We start from the raw sequence: 10,226 nt of genomic DNA, 5'->3' as shown, positions 1-10,226 counted from the left end.
AATACAATACAATACAATACAATACAATAAAGGGAAAATAAGAGAGAGATAGAGGAGGGAGAGAGAGATGGCTCACAGTAAGACAATATGATTACGGAGAAAACTTACGCACAAGGGGAACGATCGCATGCGCCTCGATATCCAGCTCCCGATTATCAGCAATGAGAACCGTTGAAGAGAGTGAACTGGATACGGTCGGCCTGCCTATTTATGCCCCACACACAATACAATTCAATGGTCCCTACAATCTTATTGTTCATTGGACACAGGAATTCGGCTTCGCATTATAACAAAAGGTCATAGGTTGATTCATACAGGTGGGCTGTGACTATTTCCAACAGCTCAGGTGGGAGGGAAACTGGGTTTCCCGCCGCATGGGTAATAAAGTGCAAATAAAGTAAATGTTCATAAACTTCTTATGTCCATAACTATTCGCACGAGCGATTGATCTGCTTCAAACCAACACCGGAATATTTCTAATTAAATATTCTTCCGATGGATACTAAACACCACTGTATTACTCCTGTCTGACCCTTCGTATCAAACAAAGAGGGATTTCTCTGTTCATGAACATTCTATATTAACCAAACTTTCAGAATCTATCAAAGGGACCATGATCTACAAAATACATTATTAGTGAAAATATGTAATGATTGAGTCGCACGCTACGATCGCATAAACTCTACCGTAAATACGCATACCATGCGCCTGCGGGTGCCCGCGACTGTGAGTATGCGCACGTACGGGAGAGCGTACGCATGCGCAGCACGGACCTGTGTGAGGTGCAAATATGGTAGTGTGCATAGAGATATTTTTCTGACTTTGACAGACTGTGAATACATACTTATGTACATGTGGTTTCTTAGTTTTTTTTATTTTTAATAAATTTGCAAAAATCTAAAAAAAACTTTCATGTTGTCATTATGGTTTCCTGTGTGTAGAATTTTGAGGGGAAAAAATGAATTTATTCCAGCTTGGAATAAGGCTGTAACATAACAAAATGTGGAAAAAGTGAAGCGCTGTGAATACTGTGATGCACTGTATTTCTCTCCACTTTATCACTCCCTGAAGCTTAGTACTGTACAACTGCCCCAGTAAATGCTCCACAAGAAGCTATGAACAGAATGAGACAAGTATCTATTGAGCAGGCTTCCGCTTAGCTGGTCAGCCAATCAGAAGCATTTTTTACAACCTAGATGCAATGTGATTGGTTGGCAGTAAGTGATGTCTCGGGACATCCTGTTTTTAAGTATGCTCAAATAAAGATTAGTTGACTATTTATAGAGAAAAAATTACCAATGAGCTTTATTCGTGTCTATGGTCATATCTAAGGCTATGTGGCATTACAATAAACATCCACTACTGATAATATATCTACAGTATAGGGTATTATTAACATTTTATTTGAATTGGCAAATAAGCACAAGCCATTGTGTATTTAAGGCAATACCTTTTATGTTTTAGTAAGCTTAGTCACATTAAAAAACTAAAATATGAGGACTTCCGGTGGGCGGACCAAGCTGCTGGCCGCGTCTTAATAGATCTCTCCACGCCCGCTATCTATTGACACCCCTAACACCTGCCAAAACCGGGATTGTTGCCATCAACTGCTATTAACGGGCACCGGAGATAGAGGTGGGCAAGAGGCTGCGATCCAAGGATCCCCACCGCCCTGTAAGTGCTGGAATTGGAGCGTCCGGAAAGACGCCACTCAGTGAACGCCATCTTGCAGCCCCTGTCTTCCCCCAGCACTGACACTGTCGCTGCATTGGGGACCGAGAAACCATCCCTTACCATCCTGCAGGCGAGAGAGGAGGTCCCGGCTAGCCAGCATCCCGCCATCGCGGCACTAGACACTCGCTCTCACCTGACTCCCTACCGCTCGGCAAGAGCGGGTACCGTGGCACCCGTGTGAGAGCCTGACGATGGACGTCATCTTACAGCTCAAGCTTCCCCCCAGGCACTACCACTGCCTGGCTACTAATCCAGAGGCTGGGTAACTTCTCCTTACCTTCCCTGTGGGCAGGTGAAGAGGGCTCAACTGAGCAACATCCCACAGTAACAACATTAGACCCCCTGCTCCCCCCTGGCTCACTGCCGCCTTGCAAACACTGGTCACATGGCACCTGCGAAAAAGCCTGACAGCGGGTGTCACACTGCAACCCAGATTATTTCCCCACATCACCATTGCTCTGTAACTACCCTAGTGATTTGGACACGGAACCCCCACTCTTTTGTGCACAATTGGGAATGGAGACAGTAGCCCCGAGTCTCATTATTACAGACTTGGACTCCCAATCATCTTACTGGTGAAGGAGTTTGATACACTCTTGTGCTGACGGCTGCCATTCTAACCTCTGCTGTGCTGACATATTATAATACGGGGACTTCTCCTAGTTTCATATACCTACACCTGTTATAACAATTATAACTCTGTGGTTACATAACCCTCTCGTGACAGTACCTAGTTTTATACACCAATATATTGCCTCCTATTGGACGAGTCACAACAACACCAGCTCCATACAACTTCACTCATTTCTGTGCGGAATTACACTGAAGAAACATTGCATATCTGTAAATCCTCTCTCATCGTTCCTACCATGGATAAGTTTGTTGCCAAATCTCAGAGAGGAGGCAAGGGGGGGACAGCTGCCAAAACACGAGAAACCAGAGCCATAATCACATCGGCGGTGAGTCTGCCCTCCTCTCCTGTTGGTAATGATGTATCTCAAGGAGTATCAGACCCCTCTGTGTATAGTGTGGCGTCTATGGCCAAAGGCCAAGATATTTCTGATATATTGTTTCCCCTACTTGACAAAAAACTGGCGGGCTTAAAGGACGCCATTGAACAGCAGTGGCTCAACTCAAGGAGCATGGTGTTCACTTTGAGGAAGCAGAACAATGCATCTCCAATATAGAGGATGAACTCATCACAGCTAAAACCACCATTATCTCCCAAAAAGCCTCCCTTGTAGCGATACAAGATAAATGAGAAGATCTAGAGAATAGAAATCTTCGCCATAACCTCCATCTAATTGGTCTTCCCAAGTCGGTCAAGCAGAAAGACCTGATGGAACTGGTCTCTACATAGCTTTCAGAAGAATTGAACTGTATACCTACATTCGGCGCCATGTTAATTGAGAGAGTGCACCGCATTGGCCCGGATTGCCAAACTGATCGTCGCAGACCCACACCAGTCGCCTTTAAATTTCTAAACTACACATGTAAAGTCTGCATGCTAGATGCTTACAGGAAATTCCGAGATTTGAATTACAAAGTTGACAGGCTCCTCCTGTTCCAGGATTTTACCTATCAAGTGGCAGTGAAAAAGAAAGAGTTCTCGCCTGATTGTAAATCTTTGTTTGAAGCGGGTGTTTGCTTTGCACTCCTCTACCAGGCCAAATTGAGAGTTCAACATGACGGCAAGAAATGTTTTTTTTAATCTGTATCACCTGTCAAGTTATTTATTGCTTCTCTTCCAAATAGGCCGATTACTCCATCTGATGATATGGACTGACAATGTTGAGAACTCGCAAGTATAACTTCTATTTAGAGAAATGTAATGCATCTCACATTGAAAATTTTGTTGTTTCTTTCCTTAAAAGTTGTTGTTTTATTGTTACCACCACCCTATTGCAGATTTGGAATACTGGGGTTGGACTGGTTTCCTCTATTTCTTTCCCACCACACTCTTGCTGGGGGCTCTACTGCTCCATTTCTCCCCCCCCCCTTCTATGCATCGATTCCATAAATATATTGATGGTAATGTTCGGCCTCCCTGGCCATCTATCTGGGTTCATAAAATAGCAAAACGAGTTAGAACTGCAGTATGCATATGTTATTTCACATTTCTACTTTCAGTTATAGAACACATGTTATTCTGTTTGGTGATCCTCCTGCTAGTTGGAATGAGGGGAATCACTGTTCTCGTGTTTGCATCCATTTGCATGTTACCAAAATAAGGCATTGGTTAATATGACACACACACAAACGACAGTACTCACTAAACTGGAACACATTAAATTCTTTACCTGGAATGTAGAAGGCCTTAATACTCTGCTGAAGCGGAAGAAGGTGTTGCAACACTTAAAATGGTTCAAACCGGATTTTGCAGTACTGCAAGAAACACATTGGAAGGATAGAGATCCTAATACTATTAAAGATGTTTGGTTCTCTGACTACATATCTGCTTCTTATATTGCCAAACAACGTGGGGTAGTTCTCATTATCCAGTCTTTACAATATACGGTGCTGGATAAGCTATGTGATCCATATGGTCGATTTATTTTTGTAAAGCTACGATTAGAAGGGAAAATATACACGACAGTAACGTTGTATGCTCCCAATGGCCCAAATAATGTTTTCTTTACGGATGTTTACACCAAATTACAAGACTGGGCAGCAGGGCATATAGTTATCGGAGGAGATTTCAATACCACTCTAAACCAGTCACTAGACTAATCAACAAATGCCACCCGTAACACAACACCAACAGCTCTTGCATTATTAATGAAGTCCCTAGATCTCTCCTACCCTTGGAGGTTTCAATACCCAGTAGGGAGGGAATACACCTTCTACTCCCCTCTACTAGAATTGATTTCTGGCTTATCCCCACTTCTCTACTAGGCAGAGTGCATCACTCGAACATTGAGAACATTGCTATTTCGGACCACGCTCCGACATGGTTCACACTACAACTCCCCTCCCCCAAACTACTCTCATGCAATTGGAGGTTCCCATCATATTTCATAGACTCCACAGATTTCAAATTGTCCCTAGAACAACATTTTCTAAACTACGTGGATGACAATATCCAACATTTAGAAGATATCAATTTATTTTGGGCTGTATCCAAACCGGTACTTAGGGGCCACATTATTGCATATGTCTCAGCTAAACGCAAGGCTCTAAATGCATGGCTAAGGGAACTTAGTTTAGCAATCTCAACTGCATACTCTACTGTTTTACACAATGACACTCCAGAACATCATCAATTGTATGTTGATGCAAAATCAATGTATGACTCCTTATGTACTGAGAGGGCACAATATTCTCTAGACTACCAAAAAAATTGTTACTTCAGGTGGGGTAACAAAGCCGGTAAATTACTGGCTTCTGTAATCAGGAGCCAATGGCCACGAACACAAATATCAAAAATAGTATCGGATACAGGACAACTGACATCAGCTCCTGACATAGCTGACTCCTTTCTGGATTACTACAAACACCTCTATTCCGCCCCCCTAGATAATCTTTCACTTGGTATGGATTTTCTTAGAAAAGCTAAGGTTCAGACATTAATGGAGGCTGAAAATGAAGCTCTAGTAGACCGTATATCGGAACAAGAACTCCGTTCTGCTATTCATAGGTTGGCTAATGGCAAGGTCCCAGGTCCTGGTGGGTTGAGCGCTGAATACTACAAATTGTTATCCCCGCATTTGCTACCACATCTTCTGAGTCTGTTTAACTCTATATTGTCAGGTGAATGCCCTTCTTACGATTTTAATCAAGCCAGAATTATAATTTTACCTAAACCAGGTAAAGACCCCACGTTAGTCACATCATACCGCCCTATATCCCTTTACAGCGCAACGGCTACAAGTTGTATTGCCCAAATTACTACACCCCTCCTAGACTGGCTTTGTGAAAGGTTGCGCCTCGGTTCATAACATATGGCAGGTGGTAGCTGCCCTGACACGGTACCTATCAGACCCCAACAGTAAATCCCTCTTAATTAGCTGTGATGCAGATAAAGCCTTCGACAGGGTATCGTGGGCACATTTGCTTAGAACAATGCATATGCAAAACTTTGGTGTGGGATTTATTACCTTGTTTCGTACTTTATACACCTCTCCTATATACTTCCTAACCATTAATGACTTAAATACTTCAAGTTTCACTTTATTTTGTGGCACTGGGCAGGGCTGCCCATTATCCCCTTTACTGTTTAATTTAGCAATAGACCCTTTGATCTGGTTATTTCATCGAAATACTCTATGGCGCAGGATAGAAATAGGACCAAATATGTTGAAAGTCTCAGCATATGCTAATGACCTCCTCTTAAATTTCGCGAACCCCCAAGAGGCATCCCCAAGTTTTTTACAACTATTGCTCGATTTTGAAAATGTTTCCGGTTTTCTTATCAATAAATTAAAAACTAAAGGGTTACCTTTACATGCAAGTGGGAGAGAGAACTAAGCGGAAGGCTTTCCATTTTTTTGGGCGAATTCCTCACTGGTATACCTAGGCCTAAACATACCAGGGAAACCAGCAGATTTGTATAAAGCCAACTTCCCTGAATTGATTACCCGTACAATGTCAGACCTCCAGTCTTGGAGACATTTACCGTTGTCTTATATAGTCAGATGCCACTTGATCAAAATGATATCGTTCCCCCGATTATTGTATGCTATACAAATGCTTCCTGTCATGCTGAAAGAATCTGATTTAAAATTGTGAAATAAGGCTCTTAGTAGATTTATTTGGCAAGTAAAAAAAGCCTAGAATATCGATGTTTAATCTATGTCAATCAACTTCTCTAAGCAGCATACATTTGCCTTGCATACGAAGCTATTCGCTGGCAGCTAACTATCGATATGCCGTGGATTGGATCAATACAACCAATAATTATGCAAACATTGATCTGGAACAAGCCTTCTGTCCGGACTTACTTTTGCCTGGTTTGTTACACTTGAAACCTTCTGAATACCCCTCTAATATAGCCAGTAACTTATTGCATACAACTACTTGTACCGCCTGGCGGTTATCTCGCTCCAACATGGGACTCTCGTCATATAATACTTTATTTTTACCACTTTATCACAACATCACTACACGTGGCTCGTTAACACAATTCTCTCAACTATCGTTAACCTGTATCAGGGAGGGACTTTGTTTCATTTCCCATGTTTTAGAAAAAAATGGCCAGACAATGTTATCTTATCAACAACTACAGGATAAATATCTGAATTTACCCATTCCCTTATTTGCGTATTATCAAGTAAGAAGTTATACTTCTAGTATTCTTTCCAAATTTACTGACAAAAACGCCTTGAATGAACTGGATACAATGATTAGGCGAACTGACGGCAGGGTATAAAATACCTCTTTATTATACACATACATCAAGAGACAAATTGCCTTGGAGGGTTTACAGGGAGGAATGGCAAAATGGAATATGGATTTGCCCAATATCCCCCTTGAAACCATCCTTTCTGCATTTATACGATTAAATAAAACTTTAATTTCAGCTTCCTATATCGAGATGCAATATAAATTATTGCATCGAGCATACTATACCCCGAAACATCATCTACTCATGGGTGCCTCCACAGACTCGAAGAGTTTTAAATGTGCAGTTCAAGATGTGGACTTGTATCACTGTATGTGGAGCTGCTGCTGCCCTGAGGTTCACAAATGATGGTTGTTGATAAGTCAGTACATAAAAGATGCTTATAATATCTCTATTACCCCTACCCCAGAGTGGACTTTGTGGGATATATACCTGACCCCCCTTGAGAATAGGCCACCACCGAGACAAAGATTATTATTGGCTAAACTGGCGGCAGCGGGACGGAAAACTATATTATCACAATGGGTTATATCGAACACATTAGCATTATCCTTGTTTTTACCTCGGGTTTCATATTTATTCTCGATGGATTGTCTTGAGGTGTCGTTTAATTAAGAGAAACAGGCTGATAATTTTTTTTATATATGGTTGCCTCATGTGAAATCTCTCCCCCCGACACTAAAAACTACATTACGTACAGCAATATTGTTAACCTCCTGGTACAGTCTTGAGGTACTCACGACTGGCACTTTGCCTTTCTAACTAAGCTTAATACTGGATGACATACTTTGTATGATGTTTCATGCTGATGCTTTTGCCAGGTATATTGTATATTTTTATTTCATACATACGATTTTTCTGTAAACTTACTGTTTCTCTTGTTCATACTAATGTGTTCACATTTCATGACGAAGCCTAGATGGATACATGTGTATTAATTATATCCATTATATCCACGACCAGGCCCAGATTGGCCACTGCTCCCATGTGGGGAATATCCCAGTGGGCCATGTGGGGTGTGGGGCCCCCCTCCGCGTCACCTGCTAACTGCTTAATGAATTAACTGAACAGGCTGCGCTGCAGGCAGCGGGCGCTGTCAGGAGAGTCGGCCATCCCTCTCCCCATCAACTGCTTACTGGGGAGCGCTGCAGCCAGCGGCCGCTGTCAGTAGAGCCGGCTCGCCCACCCCTCCACATCACCTGGTTACTGGCTGCATTGTGAGCGATGCGGCCAGCATCCGCTATCTAGAGAGCTGGCCCGCCCCCATCTGGCTAACCAGAAGAGGAGGTCCGCCCGCCTAAAGGCCACTGATGTCATCGGCGCGGACATTGCAGGAAGAGAAGGTGCGGCCGCGGTGGGTGCAGGAGAGGTGAAGTGAGTATGAGTGTACAGTACTCCCCTAAATGCATGTTCCTCTCCTGTGTTGCTGCTGTGAAATGACCTGACTAGGAGCAACATGCTGTTACAGTATTATGCCTGGGTATAAGGTATGGGGTGTAATATTATCTCTGTGGATTTTAGGAATGAGGTGTTATATGTCTGGGAGTATGAGGTGTTATATGTCTGGGGGTATGAGGTATGGGGTGTAATATGTCTTGGGGTATGAGGTGTAATATGTTGTCTTCGGGTGTGAGGTGTAATGTTATGTGTTTCGGTATGAGGTGTACTATTCTGTCTAGGGTTGCAAGGTGTATTATTATGTCTGGGGGTGTGAGGTGTACTATTATGTCTGGGGATGTGAGGTGTACTATTATATCTGGGGGTGTGAGGTGTACTATTATGTCTGGGGGAATGAGGTGTATTATGTATGAGGGTATGAGATGTAATATGTCAGTGGATATGAGATGTAATATAATATTTGGTGGTGTAAGGTGTAATATTATTTCTGGGGGTATGAGGTGTTAGGTTTAATATTATGTCTGGGGGTGTGAGGTGAAATATGTCTGGGAGTTTTGAGGTGTAATATGTCTGGGGCTATGAGATGTAATATGTCTGTGGGTATGAAGTGTAATATAATATTTGTAGGTATGAGGTGTTAGGTATAATATTATGTTTGGGGGTGTGAGGTGTACTATTAAGTCAGGGGTATGAGGTGTAATATTATTTTGAAGTATTAATCCCACCTACTTTGGTATTGGCTCCGCCCACAGTTGGTTTGGTGCTGCCCACGAGGCTACTTTTAGAAATTTTTCCAGGGACACTTTTGTTTCCCAATCCGCCCCTGTCCACGGCTGTACTTTGTATGCATACGCAGTTCTTCAATAAAATATTGTTTTAAAACAAACACTGAAATAAGATTTTATGGTTAGCTCTCGACAGCAGAATTAAATCCAGTCCCAGGACACACTAACAGTGCATGTTTTCCAGGTCTCCTCACAGAATCATAAGTGAAATAATTAGAACCACTTGTGGTATGTTTAACATGTTTTCCAAAATTCATAAATTGCAGTAAAATAGTCCCAACATATGGTTCATTCACATTGAAGAACATTCTCAAATATCTAGAATATGCTTCTTTAAGATGTATTAAAAACTTAATGATGGTTTAACACTGGTATATATTTACAATCTCAGGTGAATATATAGATGGAAAGAGTGTCAGTAAGTAATGAATAAACCTGGGCTCCAGCAAGGAGATAATGAAAACATGCACTGTTAGTGTGTCCCGAGGACTGGATTTTAGAGTAACTGCTCTACAGCATAAAGACGGATCTGATAGATTGGGGCAAATGAAATGTCTTGGATAGACTGAATTAAAATGCTTTTTTTGCTTATTCTAGACAATCCCTAGTTGTGTTAAAAGACACATTACTGCAGTCTTCCTGTTTCCCAGGGAGGCTTCCTGTTCCCCAGTACATTACTGCAGTCTTCCTGTTCCCCAGGGAGGCTTCCTGTTCCCCAGTACATTACTGCAGTCTTCCTGTTCCCCAGGGAGGCTTCCTGTTCCCCAATACATTACTGCAGTCTTCCTGTTCCCCAGGGAGGCTTCCTGTTCCCCAATACATTACTGCAGTCTTCCTGTTCCCCAGTACATTACTGCAGTCTTCCTGTTCCCCAGGGAGGCTTCCTGTTCCCCAGTACATTACTGCAGTCTTCCTGTTCCCCAGGGAGGCTTCCTGTTCCCCAATACATTACTGCAGTCTTCCTGTTC

The sequence above is a fragment of the Pseudophryne corroboree genome, chromosome 5 (genome assembly GCF_028390025.1).
Source record: "Pseudophryne corroboree isolate aPseCor3 chromosome 5, aPseCor3.hap2, whole genome shotgun sequence".
In the NCBI taxonomy this organism is placed as follows: domain Eukaryota; kingdom Metazoa; phylum Chordata; class Amphibia; order Anura; family Myobatrachidae; genus Pseudophryne; species Pseudophryne corroboree.
This window is presented reverse-complemented; position numbering follows the sequence as displayed.